General features: G+C 35.3%; 1 protein-coding gene across 1 annotated transcript in view; it reads left to right on the top strand.

Moving 5' to 3' along the window:
* The window catches only part of FUT9 (fucosyltransferase 9), a 205,436-nt gene that overhangs the window by 93,394 nt on the left and 91,156 nt on the right, over positions 1-20,886 (top strand). The window contains exon 2 of the mRNA XM_008006651.3: positions 13,248-13,336. The gene's annotated coding sequence lies outside the window, so the exon portion shown is untranslated. The remainder of the gene's footprint in view (positions 1-13,247; positions 13,337-20,886) is intronic.

The following is a 20,886-nucleotide window of genomic DNA, read 5'->3' as shown; positions in this document are numbered from 1 at the left end:
AGGAAATCTTCACTCTTTTACATACTCTAATTCTGGAGAAAGAGTTCATTCTGTTGCCCAGGCTGGAGTGCAGTGGTGCAATCACGGCTCACTGCAACCTTGACCTCCTGGGCTCCAGCCATCCTCCTACTTCAGCCTCCTGAGCAGCTGGAATGATAGGCATGCACCACATGCACCACCACTCCCAGCTATTTTTTTTTTTTTTTTTTTACTAGAGACAAGGTCTTGCTATGTTGCACAGGCTCACATTCTACTTTTCTACCTGGTCAGTGTCACCAGGAATTTATATCATTTTATCCTATGATGATTAGAAAATGTTTATATATGAAGATATATTTAATAGTTACTTTAGTTCATTTGATATTATGTGCGGATATGTATGCATGTGTGTGTCCGTGTGTGTAAAAATATGTGTATAAAGTCTTACAAAATAATCAGTAGGTATTTCAATAAAACAGTAAAACTTTCCAGATTTGTCATGACAATTGTATGCAGAAAAAAGCTTTCTAATATCATATCTTTATATAGAAATAGGTAACAATGTTCTTACAGAGATCGTTATTTCTTAAAAATTATGTGTGCTAATGTAAATGTTCATATGTAGATGTAGGTATTCAAAAGATGGCATATATTATAAACATATTTATTATAATGACAAGTAAGAACAATATATCAGAAATTTTACATATAAATACAGCACTAAATTTACCTGAGTTTTTTAAAAAAAGATTATTAGGTCATTGCCATTAATTAAAAATAATAATTATGTTTTGTTTTTTACTGAGATAATTTTCTAATTCTTACTTCCCTTTCCTTTTATTTGAATCCCTGGATCTGTAATTGCCTTGAATTTTTTTGGCCAATAAATTTTCATGTCAGGTCCTTCTCTAAGAGGTGTTATAGATTTTTTCTCTGAAAGCTGACCCAAATGGGCTATGAGTTCACTTTTGAGACATATTTTGCTACAATACAGTCATCTTATCTTAGAGTTATATGTGTAAATGAAGGAGTGGCCTGCGCCTCCACACCTGTGGGCGTTTCTTGTTAGGTGCAACAAGAGACTTGAGAAAAGAAATGAGACACAGAGGCAAAGTATAGAGAAAGAAAAAGTGGGCCCAGGGGACCGGCGCTCAGCATACCGAGGACCGACGCCGGCACCGGTCTCTGAGTTCCCTCAGTATTTATTGATCATTATCTTTACAATCTTAGAAAAAGGGAAGTGGCAGGATAATAGGATCATCGTAGGGAGAAGGTCAGCAGTAAGACATATGAATAAAGATCTCTGTGACATGAAAAAGTTTAAGGAAAACTGCTGTGCCTTGATATGCATATGCAAACATCTCCATAAACCTTTTTAGTGCATAAAGAGCAGCATTGCTGCTAGCACGTCCCACCTTCAGCCCTAAGGCGGTTTTCTCCTTTCTCAGTAAATAAAACATACAATTGTGTTTTACACCGAGATGTTCCATTGCCCAGGGACGGGCAGGAGACAGATGCTTTTCCCTATTTCAACTGCCAAGAGGCCTTCTTTCCTCTTATACTAGTCCTCCTCAGCACAGACCCTTCACGGGTATCAGGCTGGGGGACGATCAGGACTTTCTCTTCCCACGAGGCCATATTTCAGACTATCACATGGGGAGAAACCTTGGACAATACCTAGCTTCCCTAGGCAGAGGTCCCTGTGATCTTTGGCAGTGTACGTGTCTCTGGGTACTTGAGATTAAGAGAATGGTGATAACTTTTCACAAGCATACTGCCTTCAGGCACTTGTTTAACAAAGCACACCCTGCACAGCCCTAAATCCTTTAAACATTGAGTCACCACAGCACATGTCTCTTGCAAGGACAAGGTTGGGGGTAGGGTCACAGATTAACAGCATCTCAAATACAGAACAAAATGGAACCTCTTATGTCTACTTCTTTCTACATAGACACAGTAACAGTAGTCTGATCTCTCTTTCTTTTCCCCACATGTAAACAGCCTTAAGCCTGTAACTTTACTTACAATCACATATGATTCATTGGATTTGAAGTTCAAGCCCCTTAGTTTTCTTTTTTTAATCAGTTTTTTCAAGTTGAAAAATCTTAAGCTCTAGATGTAGTTGAGTTTGATACCCACATCAAATATCATGTAGAAAGTGTGTTTTCCCCCTGTATACCAAATTTGAAAAGAAAACATCTTCCCATTATACCAGAGAGAATAGTTTAAACTTAGTTTCTCTCATGCATCATGCTACACTGGAATGTGTGACATGCTGTGCCAATCGACATTACATATGGAAACAGGAGAGCACTTCGAAGAGCTGACAGAAGGCTAGAGTGACTAAAACAGACTGTACAAAACCAAGAGCGGAGGAGGCAGGTCCAGACTTCCTTGGCCTTGGGCTATTGGAAAATAACAGTCAGAAACAGACTTTCAGGCCTTCAACATCAGCTAAGTGAATAAGGAATGGCCAAATACTTGAATAGGGAGTAGGGGAGGAGACGAGTGAATATTTCAACAACATTATCCTGCAACAGCATTATTTAAGATGATTTTAAGTTCAGTCAGGGCAAATACACACACACACAAACACATACACACATGTGTGTGTATGCGTATGTATTTTCTAGACGCTTTCTTTCTTCTTCTTTTCCCTTAATTTCCATCTCTCGGGTGAATAGAATTCTTATTCTGCCTTCTTTATATTCAAGAACTCAACACTACAGTATCCCACCATTACCTCAATTACTCTCCTTACCCAAATTAAAATTAAATCTGTGAGGAGTATATTAATTTCCTAAGGCTGCCATAATAAATAACCACAAACTAGGTGGCTTCAAAGAACAGATATTTATTCTTTCACAATTCTGGAGGCTAGAAGTCCAAACTGAAGGTGTCAATAGTGCCAGGCTCTCTCCAATGGCTCCATAAAGAATCCTTTCTTGTTCCCTCTATCTTCTGGTGGTTGCTAGCAAGTTTCTTGGTTTGTGGCAGCATAACTTCAATATCAGCTTCTTCTTCAACAGACTTCTTTCTGTGAGTCTCTGTATCTCCCAAGCTCTATCATATCACCAATAATTGGATTTAGGGCCTAACCTTCTCCAGTGTGATTTTCTTCTTTTTTTCCCCATCTTTTCTTTATTGAGGTGTATTTGATGGATGAAAATTGTATCTATTTAAGATATACAGCATGGTTTTGATATACATATATGTTGTAAAATAACTGCTATAATAAAGTTAATTGGTGGATCCATCTTAACTTGATTGCATCTGCAAATGATATATTTCCAAATAAGGTCCCATTCACAGGTACCATGGGTTAAGACTTCAATATGTCTTTTAGGGGTGCCATAATTCAAAGCACAACAGGGGGCTAATCTCAGCTAGGTGTTTAGAAGGACAACCATATCATCTGATTAAATCAATTTACGTAAAAGTCAGAATAACACTGCCTTTCTAAAGAAGAATGTTATAACACAAATGTATTGAATAATGTACACACTGTTAAGGGTAAGAGCATTCCTAGTACCTGCTTTCTATCCAGAGCTTTCAACCCTCCACCTTCAGTAAACTCAACGCCAAGGTTATATTTCTCTACCCATTTGCCAGAGTAGATTAACTCTGAAATGAAAAGGATACTTAAGCAGAAAATTTAGGTTGTGTATTTTATTTCCTTTTCCTTTAGTAATGTTTTCACTTTTATAGTAAATATTTTAATATTATTTGACCAAACTATATGAAAAATGCCTTGATACTTTATTTTAATTTTCCCATGCTAAGATGAATTTAGATCTGCATATTTGCCATGCATGGTCCATATATGAAGGACAGATATAAAATATATGAGGGACATGGATGAAAAATGTTGGTAGTAGAAAACTACTCAAGTGTACATTATTTTTCATTTGTTTTGTTTTTGTTTGTTTGTTTGAGATGGAGTTTTGCTCTGTTGCCCAGGCTGGAGTGCAGTGGCACAATCTTGGCTCACTGCAAGCTCCACCTCCTGGGTTCATGCCATTCTCCTGCCTCAGCCTCCCGAGTAGCTGGGACTACAGGTGCCCACCACCACTTCCGGCACATTTTTTGTATTTTTCTTAGAGATGGGAGTTTCGCCATCTTGCCCAGGCTGATCTTGAATTCCTGACCTCGTGATCCACCCGCCTTGGCCTCCCGCAGTGCTGGGATTACAGGCAGGAGCCACCGTGCCTGGCCACACAAGTGTAAATTATTTTGTATAATTTTCTACGCAAAATAGAGTGGGTACAGATTTTTTGGCAGGTACGGATTTTATTTTTTCCGAAATACGTTGTAAGTATGTATTAGAAGAACAAATAAGAACAAAGATAAAGAGTCATTTCGGGGCTTCATATCAGGTAATCTGGGTTCTTCCTTGCTTACTTAGAGTCAAATTTATTTATACTGGTGGAATGCTCATGCCTGGAAGGAATAAGTTCAAAAGAATGTGGTTCTTTTATTTAGGCTATTAAAATCCTGAAATTCAAGTTTTAAAATGATTCAAAAGGAGATAAATCTGTTTTAAAACAAAATGCATTTCTTTGTATGCAGTGAGTCAGAGTACTGCTTTGTGGTAAATTGCCCTATGTTCTGAACAATATAATGTATTTCATTTTTTAATAACTCAGTTTATTTGTAAACCATGTACTATTAACACATATCTCAAACTATTGTATTTAATATAAAAAATTGCAGTTAAAATTGGAGTGGACTCTTTTCCTTTCCCAAAACATTCATTGTTTGAGGAGAATTTAACAAGCAATTCTGATTTTAAAAATCCCTCATCAGTGTAAACACTCCTTTACAAATAAAAATCATATTATTCTAAATTAAATAGCCATTGTGTAAAATAGCCATTTAATATTTTTGCTAGGAATAGTATGTTTTCTTTGCTGATTACAAAAAACATACTATGCTAAATTTTATCATTTGATTATTGATTTCCCGAGAGTCTTTGGTCCAGATGAAAAGCTGTGTCTTTTCTAATTAAAATTTATAGTGATAGAATTATTTTTCATGCAGTTAATTTATACTCAAGAAAAGTTTTAATAGTTATTTAAATAATGATAAGTTTCTATAGTGTTTTTTAATTCAGTTGTTTTGAACACTCTGGAGCTGATCTGTTATTTTTCACAGCATGATCCCCAAACATCTGCAACAAATTCCTCTAAAAATTAGGGAAATTGTTAGATATGGAAATCCAGGATCTTACCCATACCTATTATCAGCATCTCTGGAGATATACTTCATAAATATGTGTTTCTAATAAGTCATTAGATGACTCTTATGCCTATTAAATTTTAAGAACCCAATGTTAAAGAGAACAAACCAGTGGATCCTAACCTTTCCAACACTAATTATCTCTAGGCTTTGTAGTACACTGGGATAACTTGTTCAATGAATGTCAGCTTTCCGTAGAAGTCATCCAGGGGTCAGGAAAGAGAGAAAGCCTGAACTGCCTTTTACTACCCCTAGAGTTCTGGAGTTCCGGGAGCCTGACTGAAGACAGCAGGCAGCATGTATGGAGCTACATCAATGAGAGTGAGCCCAAGACAAAACGTCACTTTCCTTCCTTCCTTCCTTCCTTCCTTCCTTCGTTCCTACCTTCCTTCCTTCCTTCTTTCCTTTCTTCCTCCTTCCTTCCTTCCTTCATTCCTACCTTCCTTCCTTCCTTCTTTCCTTTCTTCCTCCTTCCTTCCTTCCTTCCTTCCTTCCTTCCTTCCTTCCTTCCTTCCATCTTCTTAGTGCTTCCCCCATTTTTGTCAGAAGAATGGGGAGGGAGGGTTGTTGGGAGAAGAGCAACAGCATATCAAAACCCTGCTTTATCTTATCTTGACCTTCTTTAACACTCTTAAAAACATGTGCTTTTAAAAGGAAGTTTTCAATTTTTTCTTGTTATTGCCATAGACAAAAAATAGTAAAGAAGTAAGAAGTGTCATCAACTGTCTGTCCCTGGTCTACTTTCCCAATCCCGGTTCCAAGAGACATGTCCTTTTTGGTGGATGTGACTGATGATAGACGAGTGTCATACAATCTTTGCCTGAGTTTACCTCTTATCTCCTATCTTCAGATCCTTCTTCCTGGGAGTATTTTAACATGTAAGATAAGGAATTAAAACACCATCTGAATAAGTATGAAGTGCATTGCAGTCTTTGGGAGCAACACCTAGAACTCAGCCCAAACCTTATTCTATCCATCAGAAGCTCCCAGGCTACTGATTGGTCTGTCTCTCCCAGGCCTGTTACAAGAAAAGTCAGGGCTTGTCTTTCATTGGTTTAATGATTCCAAGACCCCATTACAGCTAGAGAAATGAAGAGATGGAATGCTTAAACTTGATTGATTTGATTGAAAGACACAAAGTATCAAACCATTTTTCAGACATATGTCTCAGTGAAATTAAAAAAATAAAAAAAATTCATTTTCGTCCAAACCAGAATTTGGTAAACTATAGCACATTATTTATGTCTGTCTTCATATTACAAAAGCAGAGTGGAGCAGATGAAACATAAATTGTATAATATATGGGTACCTATAGGACATCTTTGACTTTGTCTCCTGGCCTGCAATGCCTAAAGTGTTTACCATATAGATCTCTAGTGCATAGCTTTGCTAAACTCTAGTTTAAATCAAAACAGTCATAATTTATTTTCTCCAGCATCTGAAGGCAAAATATGCATCCACTGTATTCCATAAAAATTATTCATACATGTCTTAAAACTTGCATATTTTATTTTCATACCACCTGGCATGAGACAATCATAAATATGTAGGAACAACAGCCTTATTCCCAACAACCACAGCAGCACCTATCATAATAGGGATCCCATAAGTGTTTTGATTAAATAAGTCTTTAAAAATATATGTACATTCTGCATTTTATTTATTATATACTGTCTCTCTATTTTAGAATAAATTTCATTTTCTCCAATCTTTGAATAAAATAGATGCTTTAGGAAGAATGTACAATGAGGTTTCTAGTACTGCTTAAAGCTCAGGGGAAGAAGCTCAATAATTTTTCCTGAAGTGTGCAAGTTTTAAAAGAACAAAGCAGCTTTCCCTTCCCCAAAATACGTGTTGAAAATATTTCCATTGATAAAATATATGTACACATTTGGACAAATCTATTTCAAACATCTATTAGAACAATGACTAATCTGTATGCCAAGCATTAGTGTATTTTAAGTTCTTAAGACATTGATGTTTGTCAGTGGTCCTAAGTGTTACTAATTCTGTCGCCTGCAACAACTCCACGCGTAGAACAGGCTATATCATTCAAGGCTAGCCTTCTACAGAACATCCAACCCTGTTCAACTCACGAGGATCTACATCCTATTCCCTTTAACTATAGAGTCAAAACAGATCATTCAAGCCGGCTAAGTGAGAGAGAAGGAATAAGAAGAAAGCACAACCCTTGAAAGATTTCAGATAAAGAAAATAAACAAGAGCTGTAGAAGCAAGTCCAAATCATGCATGTCTCTCATGGCCATTCTTTTTTCTTTTTCTTTGGTCATATACTGCAAAGATATGGACCTCGGAGATGACCTTTAAATCATCTAGCCCTGAATTTGTTCCACAATAAAATGCTTAAGAAATGTTCGTTATTTCCTTCTCTTCTTCTCGTTCATTCTCACTTGGCTTTGTTTTTTTCAGTCTAGGATTCTTATTCATATTTCTACCTAATGTAAAGAGCCAACCAACATTTTTTGGACTGTGAACAGGAAAATTTTCTTTTCCATGTACATTTATGAAAAAGGAATTCTTTAGAGCCAAATCATCCCATGCTGCTGTATGGAAGAGGCAGACATATCACACCAAGAATGGGACTCTGGAATCAATCTGTCTGGGTTCCAGTCCAGCTGTACCACTTACCAGCTGAATGACCTTGGACAAATTGCTTAACCTTTCTGTGCATCATATTTCTCACCTCTAAAACTGGAATAGTACTACTTCATAAACTCATTGACAAGACTGAATGAGAACATATATGGATAGACTCTTAAAATTGAGCCTGTATATAGTGAACAGGTGTTATTATTACTAGCATTAATGAGAATCAAGCTCTCAGCATGACCTAGGGGCTCTCCAACTCACCTCCACTGCTTTGTGCATGTCTTCCATTACACTCTTTACCTTTACACTCTGTTCCACAGAGGCCATATTACTTTTTAGTCCCAAAATGATATTATCCTTGCTATGCTTCTCTTTATTCATGCTGCAGTGTCTTGTCATTATTCTGCATTCACTTTGCATAGCCTGTTTTCTATTAAGCTTCCACCTCATAAAATAGAATGCTACTACATGTGTACCTGAAGCCAGATACACACACACAGTTCTTTTGTACACACACAGTTCATTTCTGTTTTTCCCCTTCTGCTTCTAGACTGTGAAGATTTCAAGGGTAGAGAGAGTGTCTTAGGAACCCTTATGGCCATAACCCCTAGCAACTCTCTGTTACATAGAAGACATTTAGAAAATGTATGTTGAATTAAAAAAAGCTTAAAGACCCAGTCATAAAATTTTGAAGTCATAAAATTCTACTTAAAGTATAGTCACAGGATTTGGCTCCATGACCTCTCTTGGCAGCAACGCTCACTTATTATAAATAGCACATAGCACTTGTCATTATTTTTCAAAATTCAATGTCCTTTAATCTCATCTGGTCAGCTGAATTAAGAAGTTTGCTCCTATTATTGGAATTCAGTTTTCAATATATCTGAGGTATTTCTAACAACATCTTTCAGAGTTCTCTGAAGCTTCTTTTTAAATAAATAATGCTCCATTTGGCCATTTCCTTGTTCTTTCACATTTATAGATTGTGTAGTGTTTTTCTTAATCATTTGCACTATCTTTAATTCAACAGCAACTGAAAACAATTATATAAAACTAGTGTGTCTCCATATTTTTCACCTTTGGTGAGTTTTCCCCCCAAATTTACTAAAGTATCTTGAATAAAGATCTAATTTTTATTATTTAAACTGATCTTTCTCTACAAAAAAAATTACTCAACAGTGATTCAAAAATGATGACTCAATGATGCATTTGTGTTTGTGAAATGACCATACTAATGAATTGGATTTAATACTTTTTTCAAATATATCAAATGTATTCCAAATCCAAGCACATATTTCCACCAAACCTAACAACCAACATTGTCTCTCAATTCAAGGACAGTAATAGCCTTTGAACTGGCTACTGCTTCCAGGCTTGCCCCTCTATTTTCAACAGGACCGCTGAAGTGATCATTTAAAATTGTATTGAAATCTTGCTAGTCCCCAGCCAAAACACTCTTGTATCCATTGCACTATAAAGTCTAAACTCTTTACAATGGCCTTTGAGGCCCATCAAAACCTGCTGCTGCCTGGTTGTCTTACCCTTCCCTTCACACCCACCCCACCCATAATGCCCTGGGTAACTATAGCTACAGGTATACTGGGGTGTTTTTCCCTTTTGTTTGAACATGCAGTGCTTGTTACTGTCCTGGGCCTTTGCACTTTGTGTCTACTCTCCTTGTAATGCTAGATCTTGAATATAAGGGTGAGTCATTGTCTTCAACTCAAACATGACCTCCTTCATGAAACCTTCCTTTTCTGGCTGCTTCTCTTCAGTGGGCCTTTCCAGTCCCACTCAGCTGCTGGCACCTGTCACAGTCAGTTCTTTCTGAGTTCTGTCTCTTCTAATGGCCTTGCTAATTCAACCTGCCCTTGATCTTGATGCTCAGATTCCTCAGAGTCTCTACTACTTTTCTCTTCTGACACCTGGTTAAAGCTGTGAACCTCATAAACCTTCTTGGCTGAGCCATTTTGCTCATAGAAGGCCCATTAATCCCCCTCAACTTATTATCCATATTGCATGATAGCCAAAGGAAACTTGGGATTGCAAAGTGAGTCCTCCTTGACTACTACTTGGGATCCGCATGTTGACTTGGGATTACTCAGCACAGCAATGTCCTCCAAAACTTGAAAGCAAAACCCCTAAGCATCCCGTCAATGTAATTAAGAATTTCGAAAGATACATCCCCTAGAGGATTGACCTCGAGAAGCTGGGAAGAACAGACAAGAGCTGTGGCATCCACTTTTCTCTACCACTGCACTCTTTCTCTCCACCTATTCTGGCATTTCTCAAAAGAATGCCTGAGGGTTTTTTTCCTATTGTGCTTTTTTTAAGGGTCTCATTCTATCGCCAAGGCTGGAGTGCAGTGGCATGATAGTCTATCACCTCAAACTCCTGGACTCAAGCAATCTTCCCACATCAGCTTCCTGAGTAGCTGGGACTACAGATGTGCACAAATGTGCCTGCCTACTTTTTTTTTTTAACTTTTTTTTTTTTTTTTTTTTGGAAGAAACAGGGTCTAATTATGTTAGCCAAACTGGTCTGAAACTCCTGCCCTTAAGAGGTCCTCCTGCCTGGGCCTCCCAAAGTACTGGGATTACAGGCCTGAGCAACTGTGCTTGGCCTGTTCTTTCTACATGATTTGAAACTCCTTTATATAAAATTCCATGCAAACCCACTCATTTATGTTTGTTGACAAACATCGAGATGAAAAGTAAAAACACTTAGTGAATCATCTTAATGTTTCATCTTTAAGTTACTAAGCATCTGGGTCTTGGCAAAACATCCAAATAATAGACTAACCCATCAAGCCTGGTCTTGATATGGAGGAAGAAACTGAAGGGCTTTCTAAAGACTGATGTTAAACTATACATTAAAATAATGCCTTGAAAAACAGAATTGAGTGTCTCTTTCCCACCTCTACCCTATGGCAGGTAAATGCCTTACCATTGTAGGAAGAAAGAGAAAAATGCACTATAATTATTTGACTGGCTTGGACACAAATATAGGGAATGGAGAAAATGATTTTCTCCCTACACATAATAGAAAAAGGGAGATAGAGATAATAAAAACTAAGTTCAAATAAAACATTATCAACAAAAGTAATCAAAAGAGTAGTTCAATTACTTAAGTGTGATTTATTCAGCATGCTGAGCCTTTAAATTATAACCATGATTTGGGAAACACACATACACACACATGCACAAATCTGAGTTACCAAATAGATAAAAGAACTCAGGCCACTTCCTGGCCCTCATTATTTGCTCTCATTCTAGAAATAATTCTAAATGTTTGATTTTTTTGACTTCTCAGCCAAGGTGTTTTTGAAAGCATTGAATCAGATGTTGGATGGTAAAAACAAAAACAAAAACAAGAAAACACTGGTACAATGAAAGCAAATGTTGTGACAGCAAATAATTTTTATATATATATATATATATATCTCAGATGTTTGGGAGCCAATTTATATGGATATCTATGCCTCTTCTCTAGTTTTTATTAAGTGATTGAGTATTTTGATCTTTTATGTGAAGAATTATAACCAATACACTGCACACTTTATATGCAATAATAGTGTTTGTGGTTTTACTCATTTAACAATCCTAAGACAGCTATACACAGGTTCAACAAAGAAATTAATTTACTCTATAAAGCATTTTATTATTTTTTTCTAATTGGGACCTCTAATAGTATTGAAAGTAGATAGTTAAGCAGAATAGCCCTACAAACAACATCCAGAAGCCATGTGCAAGTGAAGATTGTATTAAGAAAGAGGAGACATTTTGAAGTTAGGTTTGGATTTGATCCACAGCTACAATACCTTCCAGCTTCTTAATATGTACCAGTTGTCTGAGTTATCAGAACCCTTCAAAATGAGAAAACTAAAACCTACCTTACAATAATGCTTTGATAATTATATGACAATCACACACACCCATAAAAACAGTAAACAAATGTTACAAAATATAGACAAAGTTATTCATTTACAAACTGTTACACATTTGAAAAAAGAACAATTAGGTGATAGTTGACTTTTTAAAGACAAGATAGATCAATTTCTTCATATTTGTGTTATCTTTAAATGTGTTTGAATCCAATATCAAAGTATAAGGGGGAAAGGTACTAAATTCAGTGGAAAATTAAATTATTTTTCTTTCAAGCATAATCCAAGGCTATGTGGAAATCCACAAAGAAATCAGATTGAATTTTGCTTTAAAATCGACTGCTTTAGGAAAGAAAAAAATGCAAGTGTTTGAGGGACGTAAAATCAGAACAAAACGTGTTTGTGTGTGTGCGCAAGTGTGTGCACAGGGGTGTATGCAATGAGTACAAGATACTTAACAAGTATTTTTGGTTCGTGCTAAGTGTACGAATTCCTTTGGGTCCGTTCTATAGCAAAAATGCATTTTTTGACAGGGGATAAGTTTATATAACATACTTGCGGGGGCATTATCTTAAAGAGAAAACTGAATCTGCCCTTTATATAAAAATATTTGTTCTTGGTTGGGGTAAGTGAATGCCAGTGGGTCAGTTTCACACTTTGTATTAAATCTAATCCTTATTCATTATAGAGTACTTAATTCAATACAATTTGAAAGCATTTACCTCTGTTTGTACTAATCATAAATGTTGGCTGACACACATCACCATTAAAATGACAAATGTTTAGGCAAATCAGCGAATTATTTGATCTTTATTTTTATAAGCATTCGGATAGTTGTATACATCCAGATGATTTAGCAACTTTTTCTGTTAGTTTGTTTTTTGTGCCATGGGCACAATTTATTCTGTAAATGGGAAATTTTAAATATATTTAATTATCAAGGTATCTTATACTCACTTTCTTAGAGTTTCAACTATAACCTAGATCATTCATTCTTTTTAATGATATTTCCCTTATATATTGTAACTATTTAAGGTATTCAATACTTTTTTTTTTTTTTTTTTTTTGAGACAGAGTCTTGCTCTGTCACTATGGCTGGAGTGCAGTGGTGTAACCTCAACTCATTGCAACCTCCATTTCCCAGGTTCAAGTGATTCTCCTGCCTCAGCCTCCCCAGGAGCTGGGATTACAGGTGCCTGCCACCATGCCCAGATAATTTTCATATTTTTAGTAGAGACAGGGTTTCACCATGTTGGCCAGGCTGGTCTTGAACTCCTGACCTCAAGTGATTCACCTGTCTTGGCCTCCCAAAGTGCTGGGATTATAGGCATGAGCCACTGCGCCCAGCCATCAATAACATTTTTTTAAAAATTTAACAGAAATCACAAATAGATATCAGCAAAGAACGCAATAATACAGAAAGATTTTTGTTTTTATCATGCATTATTTCTTTTAGTTTTTTTTGGTTATCTAGCTACATATATAGTACATCCAGTGCATTTAACTAACATACTTCTTTATTTCTCTTTCTCATCAGGTTTAGAATGTAATAACTCAAGGATTTGATAATACAGTGAAGTAGTATAACAACTGTCTATGTGCTTCCCATGATATGTTCTCTATATTGTAAGTACATATTTACTTTCTCAATCTAGCTTGACTGTGGGAGAAATTGTTCAGTTAGAACTTATAGATGATTTATATTGTTTCAGAAAATTATGAACTAAAACCCATCCAAAGTACAGAATAATTTCAGAAGGTTAGCTTCTATGAGGAGATCTTCTATAAACTTAATTTTAATATTCTATCAAAGTAAAAGTTTAAAGTAATTTTCTGTCATGGTAGGTAGGATAATATATCGATCATGTCTAATCATATTTTAAAATAAATCTTACAGTTAATCTTAAAATTTCTATACTCTTGTGTTTTCTAGAAAACTAAATAAATATTAGACATGGAAAATTTTATGTTCTCAATATAATTTGCAATCTAATTCTAAATTTAGGTCAATTTCTTTTTATATTAGTTATCTTTTGAAAATGGATTTTAATTTGGGGTAGACAATGCCTATACCACTAAATAATTCTTATATATGAATATAAGAATATATTGAGTATATATATTCATATATATGTAACTTATTTAATAAGTTAAATGAAAAAAAGATAAGTAGTCTTTACACAGATGTGAACCTCTTACTGTTCATTTCACATTATTAAAAAATAAGGAAGGAAGTACAATTCTGGGATACTGTGCTTTGTTTTTGAGTTAAGAGATACTACGAAGCAATAAGTGTTACTCATGTCGATGAGAAAGAAATAAAACAGCCCAATCCCTTTTCCTTGGGTGAAAGCAAGCTATGAACTGGAGCCCATCAGAAATCAGTAGGGTCCCTACAATTTACAGCATGTTTAGGGCATCAGGAGATGCTGTTCCTTAACAATACCTAATATCGTCAGACCTAAAATCCTTTCTCAAGTCTTACTCTCTATTCTCTTCAGCCCTTGTTTTGCTAAGCTCCTGTCTGAGGATATAAAGCTGTCAGAGAATTGGAGGTGGTGGTGGATAGGTTATTAACATCCCCGTTTCAGAACCCTGAGTGCATTGCAACACAAAATATGATTTAATACATATTATCATATTCTATAGCAGTGCTATCTAATAAAATTGTAATGTGAACTGCATATGTTATTTAAATTTTTCTTATGGTCACACTTTTTAAAAAGTAAAAAGAAACAGGTGAAATGAGTCTTAATGATATATTTTATTTATTTAGCCCTGTACATTCCAAATATAGTTATTTTATCATATGACTAATGTAAAGAAAAGAACGAGACACTTTGCATTCTTTTTTTCACACTAAGTCCTTGAAATCCAGTATATACTTACAGAACATCTCAATTCGGATACTAAAGTTTTATTGAATATACTTGATCTATACTTAGACTTAACAAAATTTACATTTGAAAAAGTAGATTCACAAACCCAAATTGTCCTACAAATATTTAAAAGTGTTCCAATAACTAAATCAAGTGTCAGCTTTTAAATTTAAATTGATAGTCATCTTCTCAATGATGCTAGCTGTATTTCAAGTGCTCAGCTGTCTCGTGGCTGGTAACTTCCATACTGGAATCTCTGCTCCAGAGGATCGCTGATATAGTACTTTGGTTCTGTTACCTAACAGGAATTTTGAAGGCCAACTTCAGACCACATCAAAGGAGCATGACTTTAAAATTTTAATGAGAAAAAAAGTCAAACCCTAAACTTATTACTTAAAATGGAGTTTTATAGAATCCCGTGTTTATGAGAAATTATAGAGAAGAAAATATACCAAATGTGTACTTCTAAGCTATAATACATGTTGGAATTTGGGGGCTTTTTATTAGCTTCCGTGTACTTGCTTTGTTGTAACTAAAGTAATTTGCTTATCACAGCCCTCCTCATTACAAGGAGTAAATCAATAGAAAAAAAAAATCTAACATTTAAAAAAATTGTTCCATCAAACATATTCTTAAAAGAATGAAAATATGGGCATCAGACTTGTGAATGACATATCTGATAAAAGATTTGTATCCATAATATATAAAAAAAAATTCTTAAAACTTAAAAAAGTAAATCCAATTTTCCTGGTAAAATATCTGAGCTTTACCAAAGAAGATGTATGGATGACTAATAAGAATAAGGGAGATTTTCACTAGGGAGATACAAATGAAAACCACAATAAGGGACCAGAACATACCTGTTAAAAATGGATAAATGAATTAAAAGTCTAACAATATCAAATATTCGTAAGCATGCAGAGCCACGGAGACTCTCATTCACTACTTTCATTACTGTTGGCAATTCAAAATGGTACAGCCACTTTGAAAAACGTGTGTGCAAGTTTCCTATGAAGTCAGATGCTTGCTTAACATATGATCCAGTGATCCCACTCCTAAGTATTTACCCAAGTGAATTGAAAAACATTTTTGACACAGAAAAACAGTACGGGAATATTTACAGAAACTTTGACTTCAATTGCCAAAATGTGGAAATAACTAATATGTTGTCTTCAGCTGGTAAATGAATGAACAGACTGTGATAAATCTATAAAAGGGAATACTATTCAAATATTTTAAAAAGAGAATTATTGATGTATGCACATCATGGATGAACGTTTTAGTGTGTCTTGCTAAGTGAAAGAAGGGAAGCCCAAATGACTACATATTTAAGATATATAATTCAATGTATCTTAAACTCTGGAAAAGCCAAAACATAAAGATGGGAAATAGATCAATGGTTGCCCAAATAAGATATATATTGAGTTAGAGATATAGGAGGGTTGACTACAAAATCATTGATTACATGAGGAAATTTTAATGGCAATGGAACTGTCCGTGGTGCTGGACAAATTACTGTGCTCGTCAAAACCCATAGAACTGTAGAACACAATGAGTAATCTCTGCAGCATGCACATAGGAAGGAAGGAAGGAAGGAAGGAAGGAAGGAAGGAAGGAAGGAAGGAAGGAAGGAAGGAAGGAAGGAAGGAAGGAAGGAAGGAAGGAAGGAAGGAAGGAAGGAAATGAATAGGAAGTAATATCCCAAAATGGGGTGGAAAAGTGACAAGTGAACCTAACCATCTTACAAATGTAATATATAAGCTTACTGAAGGTGATGCAGTCAAAGGATCTAGCCTATATTTTGGAAAACAGTATTTTGAAAGGACAAAACCTGCAAAGGATGAGGCTAACTATAAAAAGAACTATACATAGACATTGTATTTTAGTTGATTTTTTTTTCAAAGGAGCGCAGGTTAGCAATTATAAAAGTGCTTAGCATGTATATTAGGGTGGAATGCATAAGTAAATAAATTATAGATATTGGGAGATAGGTTTCATATTGCTAGAGAAAGAAGTTAATTAGCAAGGAGAGATGGCTAAAATTAACCTTGTATTGCTAGATTAGAGATGTAGATATTAATTTGTGAACCCATTATTATTTTAAAATACATAGATACAGAAATGGGTCTACATACATAACATTTATTAGCTCTATCTACTGAAAAGCTCTAGAAGCAGTGATACCACATTAGCAATGAGCATACCTCATGCCTAAATTTTAGTTTCATGCTCAGAGTTTAGAGGTTTCTGTGTATACATCATAAAGCTTCAATCTTAGAGTGAGCATGGAATGCAGGAAATTCAAATCGCTTTCTTTATTTAAACACAAGAAAAGTCTCTGAGAGTTTAAGTGACTGGCCTGGAATCAGCAACTTGTAAAGGATGGATCATCTACATAGAACAAACCTTACCTCATTCTTAATCTTAGCTTTTGTACCACGTCAAGAAGCCTACACTATATGGAAATATTCTTATTTGTTGAATTATTTGTTTTTAATTTCCAGAAATAATCAAGCTCTTTTCCTGAATTTAAATAAAATTCTGGCAAATTTTATATCATTAAAAAACTATTATTCACATTGAAATTCAAAATTTGTACCTGATATGTCTGTTTCCTGTTGAGTTTCAAAGTCCCATCTAGAGGCCAGGCACAGTGGGCTCACTCCTGTAATCCCATCACATTGGGAGGCTGAGGCAAGCGGATCACGTGAGGTCAGGAGTTCAAGACTGGCCTGGCCAACACAATGAAAACTCATCTCTACTAAAAATACAAAAATCAGCCAGTGTGGTGGAGCACACCTATAGTTCCAGCTACTGGGGAGGCTGAGGTAGGAGAATTGCTTGAGCACAGGAGGTGGAGTTGGCAGTGAGCCAAGATTGTGCCATTGCAGTCCAGTCTGGCCAACAGAGTAAGAGTCTGTCTCCAAAAAATAAATAAATAAATAAATAAAGAAGGAAAGAAAGTTCTACTAGACTGGGAAATTATTATTGCTCATTTATTTCTGTCATGGACACACACATGCTTTCGCTTTAATGAAATCCTATGCAAGAACCAAAAAAAAATTTACAAAATACAGTCATGCACTGCATAACATTGCAGACAATGATTGACCACATATACAACAGTGGACCCGTAAGATTACAATAGAGCTGAAAAATTCTTATCTGCTAGTAACTTTGTAGCCATCAGAACTTAGCAGCACACAACTCACATGTTTTTGATGAAGCTGGTATAAACAAACCTATTGCACTTCCAGTTGTATAAAAGTGTAGTACATACTGTACAATTCCGTAAGGTACATAACAATGATAATAAATGATTATGTTATGGTTTATATATTTACTATATTTTATCATCAGAGTGTACTTCTACTTATTAAAAAAAACTTAATTATTAAACAACCTCAGGCAGGTCTTTCAGGAGGTATTTCAGAAGAAGGAATTGTTATCATAGGAATTGAGAGCTCCAGGCATGTTACTGTCCCTGAAGACCTTCCGGTGAGACAAGATATGGAGGTAGAAGACAGTGATATTGATGATCTTCACTCTGTGCAGACCTAGGCTAATATGTGGGTTTGTATCTTAGTTTTTACAAGCTTAAAAGGTAAAATAAAAAATAAAAATATTTAAAAATAGGAAAAAGCTTATAGAATAAGGATTAAAGAAATTATTTTGTACAGCTATACAATGTGTTTGTGTTTTAAGCTGTGTTGTTACAAAAAACCTCGAAGAGTTAAAAATACTTTTAAAGTTTATAAAGTAAAAAAAATTACAATAAGCTAAGGTTAAATTATTGAAGACAGAAAAATCTTTTTATAGGTTTAATACAGCATTTGTACAGTGTTTATAAAGTCTACCGTAGTGTATAATAATGTCCTAGGCTTTCACATTCACTCACCACTCACTCACTGACTCACCCAGTGCAACTTCCAGTCCTGTAAGCCCCATTCATGGTAAGTGCTTTACACCAGTGTGCCATTTTTCTATGTTTTATACTGTGTTTTTACTGTACCTTTTCTATGTTTAGCTATACAAGTACCATTGCGTTAAAATTTCCTACAGTATTCAGTATAGTATCATACCGTAGGTTTGTGGCCTAGAAGCAATAGCCTAAGTGTGTAGCAGGCAATACCATCTAGGTTTGTGTAAGTCCAGTCTCTGATGTTTGCACAACAATGAAATCACCTAACATCACATTTCTCAGAACATATTCCTATATTTAAGTGACACATTACTGTACATAAAGTGTTTTTTACTGCAAAATAATTATGTCTCACAAAAACATTCATCATGTATTTTCTTAGATAACAATCTTCCCTGCTGCAATTTTGTTAGATTTATACATAGTATCTCAGAGGAAATAAAGTCATTTTATAAAGACAAGCTAACCTGTGATCCTTTCCTTTAATATCTTCATCACTATGCCCATCTGCTGCAATTTCTGTAAGTGTCATCTCATAATCCACACAGTTCTAATATGGAGAAAATTTACAGCATACTCTTACTAATCAATAAATCAAGCTTTCTCCCTATTGCTTTCCAATCACAATGATGACTTCTAAGGGAGCTTATTTTATTAGGTAATTTGAATGTACTTTATTAGACTATTTGAGGAGCTTCTTGAATATGAGGGGATTATTAACAATAAAAGAAGATACACCCAATAGGGAAACAATTTCTATACCTTCAAACAATGGGGTAGTAGGTATAGGATGCAAATGCAAAATCAGTGTGATCCATTGTATATTTAAACCTCATTTGTTATCTGTTACAATGCATAAAAAAAGTTGAATATTATCAAATCTATTTGAATTTTCTACCATATTTAATGTTCAGAATTCTCAGTATTTTATTTTTTTCTGTTTTAAAGTCCTTCTACCATAGTAAAAGTCTATTTTATCTGTTTTATTTGCTTGTTTTATTTTTGTTTAAAAGACTATTCAGAAGAGTTCCTTTTTATAAGACCACCTTTTTCTGGGGGGTGGGGGGAACGGAGTCTCGCTGTGTTGCCCAGACTGGAGGGCAGTGGTGCAATCTAGGCTCACTGCAAGCTCCGCCTCCCAGGTTCACGCCATTCTCCAGCCTCAGCCTCCCCAGTAGCCGGGACTACAGGTGCCCCCCACCACACTGGCTAATTTTATTTTTTAATTTTTTTTTTTTTTATTTTAGTAGAGATGGGATTTCACCATGTTAGCCAGGTTGGTCTAGATCTCCTGACCTGGTGATCCGCCTGCCTCAGCCTCCCAAAGTGCTGGGATTACAGGCGTGAGCCACCATACCCTGCCAAGACCACCTATTTTTTTTGTACTAAGACTTTCTACTATTATGCCTGTTGAATAACAGGTACTTAAAATATTTGCGGTATTGACATCTAAACAAAATAACATTAAGCACATTTTTTTTTTCAGTTAATTTTAGGAGTAATTGGGGTAGCCTGGGAGAAATCACATATAGGAGATGCTCCAGAGCGCCACTGTTTGTGATGACCATTCTATATGCAACATAAAATGAGTCTTGGTCGTGTCTCAAATCTGTCTCCTCCACAAGGAGAAGTAGATGGAGTATAGATGGATGCATGGGTGGATGGAGTAGGACAAATAGATGGACAAATGGTTGGATTGTTCTCACACATACCGTCCAATATCTTCCATACCATGGACAGTATTTTATCCTTACTTGTTTCTAGGAACTAAAGAACATACTTGGTAATATAGAATCCTGTGGAACTCCAATAATTTTAGAGAAAATTGAGGATACAGTATTTTTACCCTCTGAACCCAGGAGAACATACTGTTTTATTTTGGTAACTAAAAAATTAACATTAGTTTACTTTCGCCTTGATAGTAGGGTCAAAATCAATGTCTATGGAAGACTGCCTATAATAGTGACTACTTTAAATTCTTTTCTTATCCCTTATAATGATATATCCTTACTTTCAATATGCAGATATAAGCAGTTCTAAGTCAATGCTTCAAATTACATGCTTTGGGGAAAGAATTAGTCAACAGAGATGTCGAGAAAATCTGAATTTATTATTTTCAAATTGTTCTTAAATTTTATTTTTAGAGACTATCATTTCCCTATAGCTACTCTACAAAGAGACAAAAAAAAAAAAAAAATACTTCACAGTGAACTAGCCCCCTAGGAAAAACACTGTGGAGTGAATATTTATGTTACCAAGTAGTTAGAATAAGTAGAGACAGATAAAAATACCCTAAACTTTTATTTAAAACCATGCATATTAATCCTGTGGGCTTTCCTGCTATCCTTATAAAGTAAATTATCACCCTATAGGTA

Source organism: Chlorocebus sabaeus, chromosome 13 (genome assembly GCF_047675955.1).
Source record: "Chlorocebus sabaeus isolate Y175 chromosome 13, mChlSab1.0.hap1, whole genome shotgun sequence".
In the NCBI taxonomy this organism is placed as follows: Eukaryota; Metazoa; Chordata; class Mammalia; order Primates; family Cercopithecidae; genus Chlorocebus; species Chlorocebus sabaeus.
Note: the sequence above shows the minus strand (reverse complement) of the source record. Positions and strands in the feature narration are given on the sequence as shown.